We start from the raw sequence: 15,172 nt of genomic DNA on the forward strand, positions 1-15,172 counted from the left end.
AGATTATATCTATAAATCCCATTCCTTTATTTAACAATGTTAGGTCATACCGCTTACCAGGAGCTGTGCATCAAACATGTATAGACAAAGTCCCTTTCTTCAAGAAGCTCATATTCTACTCAGAGACATGTAAACGGATAAATCACAATGAAATGCAGTAATCCACTTCAATCTCCATCTTAATATTATGTGAGAAATGAACAGAGTGTTTGGGAATGCAGAAAATGGAGTAATTAAATGTAGAACAAAGTTGGCCGAGAACTACAATTAGATGTAATTTTTTTTAAACGTATCTCTTATACTATTTGATTTATATAGATTACTGAAAATAGAGATATCTCACTTCCAAAACAATTATGTCAGGTAATGCATATCTTAATTAGTGTGATTTAGTCATTATACAATGTATTTCTATTTTAAAATATGTGCTCCGTAAATATATGCAATTTTTATTTGTCAATTAAAATAATTTTTAAAGAATGTAAAAAAAAAGATTTTGCCAAGAAGTCAGAAAACCCAAATTCTAGTTCCCAGACCTGTTATTTAGTTCATTTGATATATGATGAAGTTTGTTATCAATCCTTAGCAAAAGAAAAAAATCAACAGCAATATGGTGATTTTTTCCCCCTAAAACTATATTCAATTTAAAGAGAGATTGTTTTTTTCTCTCTTACCTCAAGTTCCACCACCCCTGCCCTTTCTTCCATTGTACTGGTTCTTCCATTGTACTGGTTCATGAAATCCAGAATGCTGAAACTTAAATAACTTCTTATTTCCGATGAGATGGGGAATGTTCAGGGTGGTACAGCCATAGACATTAACTTCTTATTTTAAATGTCATGGCACATGGCACAATGAGCAACTTCACATTTCAATGGTCATGGCACATGGGATAATTTTAGAAAATGATATTAAGAATACATATTTGCAGACCAGTTTGTATTATAAATCCAGCCTCAATTCCTTCTAAAGGGGAGTTTAGACAAATTACTTAATTTATCTGTAATACATGTTGGTTTTTTGCAGTTACAGTTAAGATTAAAGGAGATTATGTATATAATGTGCATAATTCAATGCCTGGCACATAATAAGTGATCAATACATGTTAGCTATTATTAAGTAAGGATATATTTTAAAATATCTCAGATTCTCCTTGTTACCCCTAAAAGAGAGAGAGTCTAAGTGTGTGTTTTGTTTCCTTGATATCTTTTTAATACTTTATGAGGAAGTCAGTCCCTCTAATAATGTATATTTAGTGTTTACTTTGTATCAGGCACTGGGCTAAACCCATTTTGTGTATTTACTTATTTAATCCTCCTCACAACAGCCCTATTGATATGGTTTGCCTCTGTCCTCACCCAAATCTCATCTTGAATTGTAGCTCCCATAATTCCCACGTTGTGGGAGGGAGTCACTGGGAGGTAATTGAGTCTTGGGGGCCGGTCTTTCCCATGCTGTTCGCCTGATAGTGAGTAAGTCTCACAAGATCTGATGGTTTTATAAAGGAGAGTTTCCCTATACAAGCTCTCTTGTCTGCCACCATGTACGACATGACTTTGCCCCTCATTCACCTTCAGCCATGATTGTGAGGCCTCCCTGGCCATGTGGAACTGTGAGTCAATTAAACCTCTTTCCTTTATAAATTACCCAGTCTCAGGTATGTCTTTATTAGCAGCATGAGAACAAACTAATGTAGTCAGTTGGTACAGGGTAGTAGGGCGCTGTCATAAAGATACCTGAAAATGTGGAAGCGACTTTGGAACTGGGTAACAGGCAGAGGTTGGAACAGTTTGAAGGGCTCAGAAGAAGATAGAAAAATGTGGGAAAGTTTGGAACTTCCTAGAGACTTGGAGGGCTCAGAAGACAGGAAGACGTGACAGTTCGGAACTTCCTAGAGACTTGTTGAATGGCTTTGACCAAAATGCTGATAGTGAAATGAACAATAAAGTCCATGTGGAGGTGGTCTCAGATGGAGATGAAGAACTTGCTGGAAACTGGAGTAAAGGTCACTGTTGCTATGCAGAGACTGGTCATATTTTGCCCCTGCCTTAGAGAACTGTGGCACTTTGAACTTGGGAGAGATGATTTAGGATTATCTGGCAGAAGAAATTTCTAAGCAAAGCATTCAAGAGGTGACAGAGCATAAAAGTACGGAAAATTTGCCACCTGATGATGCAGTAGAAAAGAAAAAAACATTTTCTGGGGAGATATTCAAGCTGGCTGCAGAAATTTGCATAAGTAAAAAGTAGCAAAATGCTAATCACCAAGACATGGGCAAATCTCTCCAGGACATGTCAGAGACCTTCATGGCAGCCACACCCATCACAGACCCAGAGGCCTAGGAGGGAAAAATGGTTTCATGGGCTGGGTCCCCCTGCTGTATGCAGCCTCAGAACTTGGTGCCCTGTGTCACCAAGGTACAGCTCAGGCCATGGCTTCAGAGGGCGCAAGCCCCGAGCCTTGGCAGCTTCCACGTGGTGTTGGGCCTGCAGATGCACAGACGTCAAGAATTGAGGTTTGGGAATCTCCACCTAGATTTCAGAGCATGTATGAAAATGCCTGGATGTCTAGGCCGAAGTTTGCTACAGGAGTGTAGCCCTTATGGAGAACATCTGCTGGGGTGGTGAAGAAGGGAAATGTGGGGTTGGAACCCCCACACAGAGTTCCCACTGTGGCACTGCCTAGTGGAGCTGTGAGAAGAGAGCCACCTTCCTCCAGACCCCAGAATGGTAGATCAACTGACAGCTTGCACCATATGCCTGGAAAAGCCACAGACACTCAACACCACCCTTTGAAAGCAGCCATGAGAGAGGCTGTACCCTGCAAAACTACAGAGGCAGAGCTGCCCAAGACCACTGGAACTCACCTCTTGCATCAGCATGAACTGGATGTGAGACAAGGAGTCAAAGAAGATCATTTTGGAGCTTTAAGATGTGACTGCCTTGCAGGATTTTGGACTTGCATGGGGCCTGTAGCTGCTTCATTTTGGCCAATTTCTCCCATTTAGAATGAGTGTATTTACCCAATGCCTGTACCTCCATTGTAGCTAGGAAGTAACTAACTTGCTTTTGATTTTACAGGCTCATAGGCAGAAGGGACTTGCCTTTTCTCAGATAAGACTTTAGACTGTGGAATTTTGAGTTAATGCTGAAATGAGTTAAGACTTTGGGGGACTGTTGGGAGGCATGATTTGTTTTGAAATGGGAGGACATGAGATTTGGGAAGGGCCAGGGGCAGAATGATATGGTTTGACTGTGTCCCTACCCAAATCTCATCTTGAATTGTAGCTGCCGTAATTCCCACATGTTACAGGAGGGACCCAGTGGGAGGTAATTAAATCATGAGTGCAGATCTTTCCTGTGCTGTTCTTGTGATAGTGACTACATCTCACAAGATCTGATAGTTTTATAAAGGGGAGTTCCCCTGCACCTGCTCTCTTGCCTGCTGCCATTTAAGACGTTACTTTCCTCCTTATTTGCCTTCAGCCATTATTGCGAGGCCTCCCCAGCCAGGTGGAACTGTGAGTCAATTAAACCTCTTTCCTTTATAAATTACTCAGTGTCAGGTATGTCTTTATTAGCAGCATGAGAACAGACTAGTACGCCTACTGAGTACAATTTAAATCCACTTTATACTTGAGGAACTGAGACTCAGAGAGGTTGATAATGTGGCCAAGGTCATAGCACTAAGAAGTGATGGAGCTATTATATTCTAAGGACTTTCTTAAATGATTGAAAACAAACCATCCCAATGTGCAGAGAGGCAGACAGTTAACACCAAAACCCCCAGAATCATTTTTTTTTTTCTGACACATGAATGTAGACGGAAGTGCAGCCAGCTCTAAACCCCATTGTGATATATGTCTGGGTTTATTATTATCATTTGGTAAGAAGACTTAACATAAGATCTACCCTCTTCCATTTTTAAGTGCACAATACAGTATTGTTAATTATAGGCACTGTATTGTACAACAGATCTCCAAAACTTATTCATTTTGTATAACTGTAGCTTTATAACCATTAAACAGAAAATCCCCAATTCCCCATCCCCTAGTCCCTGGCAACTACCATTCCATTCTCTGTTTCTATTACTTGGACTATTTTGGATCCTGCATTTAAGTGAGATCATACATAATTTGCGTCTCTGTGACTGGCTTATTTCACTTAGCATAATGTCCTCCAGATTCATTCATGTTGTTGCATATAGCAGGATTTCCTTTTTTGAGGCTGAATAATATTCCATTTTGTGTATATACCACATTTTCTTAATCCATTCATTAGTTGATGGGCATTCAGATTGTTTCTATATATTGGCTATTGCACATAATACTACAATAATACTACATATTCATGGAAGTACAGATATCTCTTTGAGAGCCTGATTTCAATTCCTTTGGATATATACCCAGAAGTGGAATAATTTGATCATATGGTTGCTCTGTTTTTAATTTTCTAAGGAAGCTCCATACTGTTTTCCATAGAGGCTGCACCATTTTTAGACTTCCATCAACATCACACAAGGGTTCCAGTTTCTCCACAACCTCACCAACACTTACCTTATTTTTTTATAATAGCCATGCTAACAGGTATGACATAATATCTCATTGTTGTTTTGATTTACATTTTCCTGATGAATAGTGATGTAGAGAATCTTTTCATATACCTTTTGGTCATTTGTATGTCTTCTTTGGATAAATGTTTATTCCAACCATTTGCCTTATTTAATTGGGATATTTGGGTTTTTGTTTTGCTTTGTTTTGTTTGCTGTTGTGTTATAGAAGTTCCTTATGTGTGTTTGGTATTAACCGCTTATCAGATAAATAATTCACAAATATTTTCCATTCCATCGGTTGGCCTTTCATTCTGTTTCCTTGGCTGTCCAGAAGCTTTTGAGTTTGATGTAGTCCCGCTTGTCTATTTTTGCTTTTGGGATATTCAAAAGATCATTTTTAGACCAATATCAGGAAGCTTTCCCCATTTTCTTTTAGGAGTTTTACAGTGTCTGGTCTTATATTTAAGCCTTTAATCCACTTTGAGTTGATTTTTGTGTGTGATATGTTTAATGGCTTGGTTTATCGGGGAGGGGCTTAGCTCTTCTTGGAAGGTGTACGTATACCTGGGAACAACTCACACTCACATCTTTATTAGTATTATCAGTACTCTGTACCCAGTGATTGATTCTGGACTTTCAGAAGAATTATAATCCCAAACAGAAGGAGCTTTTTTGGCTCTTTTGTCATAACAAAATGCTTGGACAAATGAAAGTGTGAAAAATTATAATTGTAAAATAACTCTCTAAAATATTTAGATCTCATTGTAGGACAATTAGTAATGAATAAAGATACGGTTATTTAAAATCTAAATGCTAATAATGAGAAGTACTTAATCTACCACAACATAAGAGCCTAGCCCAAAAAGACCCCATCTTGGACCAAACTACCTGTTCAAAAGTCGGTATTTGCATGCCCAAGACTTGTTTGAAAAGGCGATTATGGTCTCACAGGTAAATCATAAGAATTTTTAAAATTTTGTAAATGCTGTATTTATATGACAGACAAGAACCACTCTGAAGGAATCATTATGGTTTGGGAAATGATATGCAATTTCAAAATCATCTAAATCATTTCAATTGCCTGTATTTACATTTATATAATGGGTATTTATAATGGTGATTATTTTAGAACTTACCTTGTTTTCCAGGATCTCACTTTGGTTTCTATGGGAACGAGAATGGCTCTGAAGAGGAGCATTTTAAGAACTCTTTTCACATTCAGTAACTGCTAACTGAACTGTAAATTCTGTTTGTCTGTTAACGGTTTTTAACACTTATATTTTAACACAGAAATAAAAGTTGGGCATTCTAGCTTCATAAATCATTTTAAATAATAAAAACTATTTTTATGAAACATCTGGCACATTTGAAACATTTGAAAAAACAAAATAACTAGCTTTAGGAGCTAATAATCTGTTCACTTTATTAAATTCATTAATGATTAATCCACATTGGCCATGTGCTTGCTCTTAGAAAATTGTCTAAAGAAAAACTTCACCTGATATATTGTTTTAATACACTTTCTCTGCTATTTATACGTGTGTGTGTGTGTGTGTGTGTGTATATATATATATATATTTTCCTAGTTGTATAAAAATCCTTTAAAGTAGTATAAAATGTTCTGCATTTAAAGTTTCTTCTCTGCTAATACCTCACTCATCCTGTGCTATTATATACCCTGGTACCATGTTGTACTTTGACCATGAGTTGGGACTTTATTCATGTTCTTACACCAGTTGAAACTTATTTTTGCTATTTTTTGAAACAAGCTCATAAGTCTTTGAATTTCAATTTTTCTTTTTCTGGAACAAATGTTTAGATCATAAAAAGCTCAATGTGTAACTTATGGAGTACATTTGTTCAGTTTACTGTATTTAATATTCCTTCACATTTCATGTTTTCCAATTAACTTTATTTTTTTTAATTCCCTGGAAAAATAAAATGTCAATATATTGTTATTTAGTTCCTTCTCAACATAATTAAAACCCACTAAAAATAAGAGAAGCCTATTCCAGAAAAGAGTGCTAAAACTCAAAATTTTTCTTGTACCCAAGCTATAAAAGATGCTAGTTGAAAGCACATGGCATCCCATAACCAGCTTATGTAATAGCTACTCTGGTTATTTCTAATATATGATCTGTGTCTTAAATCCAAAGAGTAAAAGTAGATGGCAGACTGCCAGGTGGGGTAGAATTAGCACTGGGTGATTTTGCCTTCCCTTTGATTGGAATGTGTTCGCTTGCTCTTAGCCTATCCCTAACGGTAGGCTGTCAGAGACTAGTGACAGTTTGAGAAGTGGAGCTGCTAGCATCGCTGTGACTAAGAGATCATTCTGTAACTCAGGGGTCTGGTGTAAGCTCCATGGAATTATTTTTTTCTTCTTTCTTAAAAATATTTTTCATTCAGATTTGATTTTATGATATGAATTAAGGATTGCCACACTTTGAAAAAAGGTAATGATAAATAAATGAGAAATATGTAATCAAATGTTTTGAGAGGAATGATTAATTGATTTGCTATTCTATTTTTTTAAAGTTGATTTTGAATTGAAGTACAAAAACTAAAAAGTAAAATCAAGTCTAATGTTAATCATTAGAAGAGAAAGAGTTATCTTGAAAAGTATCTGAATCGGAAGGTGAAGAATATAATTGTCTAGCACAGAGCTACTCAAAGTGGGGTCCCTGGACCAGTGCCTATAAAAGACAACTACAGAAAGTGAGCATAAACACTTAGAAACTCTTAGAGCAGTTTGACACTGCCACTTCATCCAACCCTGTGATTTAGTATTTTATAAAAATCAGCCCATGGCATTTTTGAATTTTAAAAATTTGCCTTTTAATACAAATGGAGATGGATTGATTTAACATAAATTACTGTAAGCAGAAAAGAGTGTCATTTGAACTTCATATATTGAGAATTATTTATCCTGTGTGATTCTGTCTGAAAGCTGGGAAGTGAGGTGTTTTTCTCTCTGAAAGATCTCTTTCTAGCCCTAGGATAACATATTTATTTTCATAAGATTACAGCAAAGGAGGCTGAAGCTGATGTTCTCTCCTTTTGCAGATACAAAAACAAAAGTACAAAGGGCTTAAGTGAGGTGTCTGATGTTACACAATTAACATCAGAATTTAAAATCAAGTTAAGTAAACAGCATTGTACGGAACTTATTTAATATTCTGATGAGTAAAATAAAAACACCCTAGGTTGATTATGGCATCAAATTGGATATATTTATAATTATATATGGCAGATAGCAGTGCTTTGTCTTAAGGTTTCTGAAGGAAAAGCATTGTGATAGTCGTTCAATGGGTGAACAGTGAAACTACATACTGCAAACCAAGGTGATGAGTTGGAAGAAATTCAATAACCAAAACCAAAATTAAACAAAGAGAATGAAGAAAGATCAAGGTAGGAACACATAGTCTGGTTAAAGAACTAATAGAGCAGAAAGGTAAGTCCACACCTCTCTGAAAGGTATAAAATTCCAAAAGAAAAAGGGTTGACCTTGAACTGTAAATAGGAGAAATAAAATGAAAATAAGAAAGGGAAAGTTTAGACAAAACATTGGGAATTCTTGTTAATTGTCAGCAGTATTAAGTTAGTTGAGTGGGTGCCCAAAAGAATCTCTAAGGACATTTAAAACTTCATTGAACAAAGCCATGGACAGTGTATTGTGGTGAGCAAAAATACTTAATGGCAGGAGGATGGTCTGGACTTACCATGAGGTGTTTTTCAGCTCTAATTTCTAGTATTCCATAGCTCCGTGAAGAATAGTTGCTAAATTGCTTGATCAACCCAGACAAATAAAACTCAATAAAAGAATAAAGTCCCAGACAAAACAATAAAGTCAGCCAAAATTGAAACACACCCCTCAGAATAACAAAAAAACCCTAAATCTTGCATCATACCCCAAAGACAACAAATTCAGTTTCTGGCAGCCTGCCCAGAAGAATAAATTCCAGAGACGAGATCCTTCACTGAGTAAGCCCAACCAACAGGTTGGGAGAGTTCAACTTCTCAGACACGCAAAACCTCCCAGCAGATATTAATATCAGAGCGGACTAAAACTGAAAGGGAAAAGTGATATATTAAAGAGCTTGGTCTATGAGTGAACTAATTCCTGTATTCATTCTTGGAGGAGTTATTATGGAGTGCCTATGATCTACCAGCTACTATTCTAGGGTAGGGTACCTCGGTGAATCAAACAGTGAAGAGGTCTGCCCTTGTGGAGTTTACGTTCTAGTGTGAGGAACAGTAAATAACACGATATGCCATATCTTCAATAGGTGGTAAGTGCTAAGAGGAGTAGATAGTAGGCTAAAGAATATGGAGGGTAGGGGTGGGAGTATGGCACAATGGGGGCAGATGGCTGCATTCAATAATGCTACCAGGGTAGAACTCCTGGAGAAGGAGAAACATTTGAGCAAGACAAAGGCAGTGAGAGTAGTTAGCCAAGTGGGTACTGGGGAAAGAACATCCCAGGCAGTGAGAACTTACAGACCACAGCAGGAATGGTGGAGCAAACCTGGTGTGTTTGAGGAATATGAGGGAATATTCCTCCCCACACCCACTCCCCTCCAACGGGATGAAGTCGTAGAGCCCTTGTAGGCCTTTACTAAGGCCTTGTCTTTTATTCTGAGCAAACTACTCACATCTTGCTGTGAGAATCTTAGGACCTCAGTGAAGAAATTAATGCACTTGAGGTGCCAGCCTCCTTGGGAAACCATTCACCCATACATCAGTGGTGTTTCTTTGTGCTCCTTCAGATTGTTCAGGTGGTGAGTTATAAGAATGTCAGCATCTTCCAGCAGCATGAGCCTTTAACATAAAAATATGTCCTGTAGGTACTGCTACTGAGAATGCAGGGAAAATCATAAATCTTCTAACTCTGGATGTTTGCTTTCATTTTTTTCTTGGACCAGCAATAAAATATTTTTAAAAATTATACTTATGATCTTTGTATGATGTTTGCACATATATGAAATATGTACTCTGTCACAGAAAATAAACCCCTAAATATCAGCAATTGTATTATGGGTTCATATTTTATGAAACCTGATCTTTACTAAGGGCTTGATAAATATTTAAAATTAATTAGGAGCTTAAAGATAGAATACAAAAATGGATCTGCTTGTGAGAAGGAATAACAATATTAAAGGAATTTTTTGATGTTTTTGGATATTTGGAAATATTCAAAAATTAAAGGCTAAGTTAGAAAAACACTGTTAATGTTTATTCATGATTTGAAAAAAAAAGTGTGTTAAATACCTGCTATGTGCCAGGCACATTTTCTAGACCCTGTGGATACAACAGTGAGCAACACAGAAGAGCCTGAAATCTAATACATTCCTCTATGAAGATTCTCTTCAGGCAGTTTACCAGTTCTATTACAACAATATGTAGCTGAGGAGGTGGGTCAATGGGAGACTCGTCTGCAAGCCAGCATCACCTGTTAGGATGGGACATGGCTAGGATCATGGTACATGATGCTTCATGACCTTTCCCCATCGGGTGATCTACTCTTTGGAAATCCTTAGGCAGAGACTACATCTCTGAATGTTCAGGAACTTTAGAATGGGAAGAGAGTATTTGGGTTGGCTCTAAGTCTTTGCTATTGTGAATAGTGCTGCAGTAAACATACGTCTGCATGTGTCTTTATAGTAGAATGATTTAAATCCTTTGGGTATGTACCCAGTAATGCGATTGCTGGGTCAAATGGTATTTGTAGTTCTAGATCCTTGAGGAATCGACACACTGTCTTCCACAATGGTTGAACTAATTTACACTCCCACCAACAGTGTAAAAGCGTTCGTATTTCTCCACATCCTCTCCAGCATCGTTTCCTGACTTTTAAATGATCGCCATTCTAACTGATGTGAGACAATATCTCACTGTGGTTTTGATTTGCATTTTGCCAATGACCAGTGATGATGAACTGGATAAAGAAAATGTGGCATATATACACCATGGAATACTATGCAGCTATAAAAAAGAATGATTTCATGTTCTTTGCAGGGACATGGATGAAGCTGGAAACCATCATTCTCAGCACACTAACACGAACAGAAAACAGGTGATGTTGATGCTGCTGACTCGAGTACCACCTTTTGAGAACTGTTGGCCTAATCAATGCACTACACTGCCCCTCTCCAATCTTAATAAAGTCCTTAGCCTTTCTGAATCATAACTGTAGTTCTTATATTTACTTCATATGCTATAAAATTCACCATTTTAAGGTGTACAACTCAGTGTTTTTTTACTATCTTCACAGTTCTGCAACTACCATCATTAATTCCAGAACATTTCCATAACTCCAAAAAGACTCAATACCCATTAGCAATCACTCCTGATTCCTGTCTCCCCCAACCCAGGAAATAACTAATCTATTTTCTTTCTTTATGGATTTGCCTATTTTGGACATTTGATATAGTTGGAGTCATACAACATGTGACTTTTTGTGTCTCACTTCTTTTCCTAGCATCATGCGTTCAAGGTTCATCCATACTGTAGTGTATGTCAATGCTTCATTTTCTGACTGAATAATACACATTTGCACGGGCATATCTTATCAGTTGATGCACATTTTGGGTACTGTACATTTTTTGGCTATTATGAATTTGTATGAACAAATATATGTTATATCTATGATAGGGTCCAGTAGGAGTGGAAGTGCTGGCTTTTATGGTAACTATGTTTAACTTTTTGAGGAACTGCCAAACCGTTAAATTGCTGCTCCATTGTATATCCCCATCAGAAATGTATAAGAGTTCCAGTTTTTCCACAACCTTAGCAATATTTGCCATTGCTCATCTTTGTATCATAGCTATCCTAGTGGGCGTGAAGTAGTATTTTACTGTGGTTTTGATTTGCATTTTTCTAATTTCTAATTGTGCATCATTTTATGTGCTTATTGAACATTTGTATATCTTGTTTGAAAAGATGTCTATTGAAAGTCTTTGCTCTTTTTTTTTTTTCAAGAGACAATATCTCACTCAGTTACCCAGGCTGGAGTGCAGTGGCACAATCACGGCTCACTGCAGTCTTGATATGGGCTCAAGCCATCCTCCAGCCTCAGCTGAGTGGCTGGGACTACAAGGATGTGCCATCATATGCTAATTTTTAAAATTTTTTGTAGAAACTGGGTCTTGCTATATTTCCCAGAATGGTCTCAAGCTCTTGGCCTCAAGGGATCCTCCCACTTTGGCCTCCCAAAGTGCTGGGATTACAGGTGTGAACTACCACATCTAGCTTCATTTTTAAATTGGGTTGTCTTTTTATTGTTGAGTTATAAGAGTTCTTTATATATTCTGCATACAAGTTCTTTACCAGATGTATGATTTATAAATCATTTCTCATATTCTGTGGGTTGCCTTTTTGCTGTCTTGATGGTGTCCATTGAGGCAAAATGTTTTTAATGTTTATGAAGTCCAATTTATCTAATTTTTCTTTTATGACTTGTGCTCTTGGGTCATATCTAGAAACCACTGACTAATCCAAGGTCATGAAGATTTACTCCTATGCTTTCTTCTGTGAAATCGTAATTCTTACATCTAAGTCTGTGATCTGTTTTGAATTAATTTTTCTGTATGGTGTGAGATATGAATCCAACTCCATTCTTTTTCATGTGGCTATCCACTTATCTCAGCACTATTTGTTGATCACAGGCTCCTTTTACAATTTAAGAATGTTTTATAGTCTGCATTAATTATAATATTTTTATTAATATTAATTACAATTTTTTTTTCCTCTCCAGGTGCTTGCCTGCTATGCTGTCAAAGCTTTGCGAGCACTGTAATTAGAACAAAATGAATGTCCTTGGAATTAAAACCCCCCAAGCCAGTAATGATTGACCACAAAGTAGGCTTGTTCAATTGCACCCCATCATTCAGTGTTATATAATACCAAGTACCAAGAGTCTTACCGTTATTATGTCATCCTATATTAATTCTTTCATTCACACATATAGGATGAGAAGCAAAGGAATGTTTATCCTATATAATGTTCCTTTATGATTTTTGTAATACTATTTTACTGTTGTTTATGCCTATAGCACCATTCAACTGATGTTATAAATACAAATTTGAAATGTGGTGAGTTATTTCCATATACTGTTATAGTAATTGAATATAGAGAGCAGACCAAAATCAGATGAATGCTAGAAAATAAACAAAAATGGGGGAAAAGAGGCAAGTTCTACTTAATTGGGACTGATAGCAATTAGTACATTATATACACGGGTGCTTCCTTTTCGTAGGAAGTCAGATAAATGGAATGTAAAACACAATGCAGATGCTGTCCAAATATTGTGAGAGGGTTGCAATGGGAAGTGAAAATGTAGAATCTGAAAGGTATCAGTGCATATGGCATCCAGAAAAATGAGAACGATAAAGTAAGTTTTCTTTGGTATTTCCCAAAACTAGTAGTGCCTAGAGTTGTGACAGGAGTATTTAGGTTCCTGGTTAGGTATAACTCTGCAGTGCCATAATTTTATAAAAGGAAATTTCAGCAAGCTGTCTCAACCTAAAAATATTCTCTTTCCTTTATTTCCTGGCTCCATTGTCATTTAACCCACTGCTGTCCTTGGCTCATTTCTGAAGTAGATATCTAGAGAAAAAAAAATTAACTCTCTCTGTGTAAATACTTTGCATTGTAAATTAACAAACCTTTCCGGTGACTTTATGGAACATAGGCCTAAATTCAGTTAGATGAGCTTCTGGATCTAAGGACTGAGTGAGAAAGGAAATCCTGGACTAGGATTGAGTCCAAGCAACATTGCTGAGTAAAGTGATAATGACATTAGAAACCAAGCCACAGGGCCTTGTAAATGTGTTTCAGACTCACATTTATATTCAATGAAATTCTGGTTATTCTCATGGTCAAATGATAGAATGAAAATGTGAAATCAGATCCTCCTTTTTCAGTATACTGATTGAAGAACTCCTTGATACTCAGATAATTCTGGATAGGGATATAATTATTCCAACAATATGTTTATGGTGACTGACTTCTGTATTGTGAAAATGCCCACCAAATTTGGTAACACATACCTGAAAGTTCCTGAAACACAAATATTATTCACAAATAAGAACTCAATATTTCATCTATTTATTTATTCTGAACTTCACTCTTATGAAAAAGCCAAAGGGTGTCATCCCTTGTTAGGCTAGGGACTAAGGAGTTTTATTTTACATAATTTAGTAGGCTTTTACAATTCTCCCCATGCTGCTTATATCCTTTTCTGGTGTCAGCATTCTTATACTACTTAGTCTAAACTTCTAAAGCAGAAATGGTGTGCATGTCAATATAGTTAGCAAGAAATTAGGGAGTATATTTTCCACTCAAAGCAAGTCTTGGAGATGAGGAGAGAAAGAAATCTCTAGAGATATATGGAGTAGGGGCAGTCTTGGAGAGAAAAGAAATGCAGACTATGGAATTTGTCTTACGACTTTCAAGTCACATAGTATTAGAAATTAGGCCACAGAGCCGGTGATACTATGTTTCGTAAAATTCTTATCAGTAGTTACTACGAGTCCTAAGTCTTCATCACCATGAGTTCCTGGGGCCTACACGAAGGAAGAACAAAAGCCCTTATAAATTACCTTGGGCCAGAGACTAGACCCAGCAGGTTCCATAGAAGAATAGCCTGCCTGTCTCTTGTTGCTCTCATTGGGTGAGGTTCTCTTGAATTAAGCACCAATAGCAGAAACCAAAAGAAAAACAACATCACAGACATGATGACCATACTGCACCCAGCCTGCCTAGTTTCTGGCATAGACCCCACCAGCTCTCCTTTCAGAACCTGCAGTCACCCTCACTGTCTTGTGCCTCCTTCTGATTATATGTGGGGTAGCTTCTGCACATACACCTCTGACTGATTAAACTCTACCTCACATCACCTGAAGAGAGCAAGCAATGCTGTGTTAATGCTAAGGGCTCAGGGATGGTGAGCAGAGGCAAAGCATGCACAAATAGGAAAGCCACCACCTAGGTTCTTAAAAAAGCAGGCATTTTTAGGATATTAGAAAAGCAAGCTGTAGTCAGCTTAATTAAGAAAAGCAAGCTGTAGTCAGCTTAATTCTGAATTCTGAGGCTAATTCCAAACAAACGGAAACTCCCGATGTCCTGGGCAAAGCAAGTCTGTACGTGTGGTGGCCTTTACGTCTTCTTCCTAGGTAATCACTTCTCTCACCTTAGAATAGTATGGCCAGGTTGCCAAGCACATTTTCCCTTGCATGGAGGGGGCTGATTCATGAAACAGTGACTTGCACAGGTGGGTCACAGTGTGTCCTGGATTACATGAACTAGCCAAGAGCCAGGGTGTGGGCTGTCTATGCAACTCTGCCCCCAACTTGTGTCAGCATGTCCTGACATTTAAGTAAAGTTTAAGTGTGTGCTCATTTGTGTGAAGAAAAATCCAACAAAGAAATACAATCATTATAGGCCTCTGTATTGACAGGAAAGTCAAATCTGCTCAACATTTGAAATGACTTAAAATTGATTATTTTAAAAAGCTCTGTTATTAGAATGTTAGCCCAAAAGTAATCCTTTTTATGTACTATTTATCTGTTTCATTTCATTAAACTTTATAAGTCTCCCACAAGGTAGGGTTTTATCTGTTTTA

Source organism: Papio anubis, chromosome 4 (assembly GCF_008728515.1).
Source record: "Papio anubis isolate 15944 chromosome 4, Panubis1.0, whole genome shotgun sequence".
NCBI classification, from domain to species: Eukaryota; Metazoa; Chordata; class Mammalia; order Primates; family Cercopithecidae; genus Papio; species Papio anubis.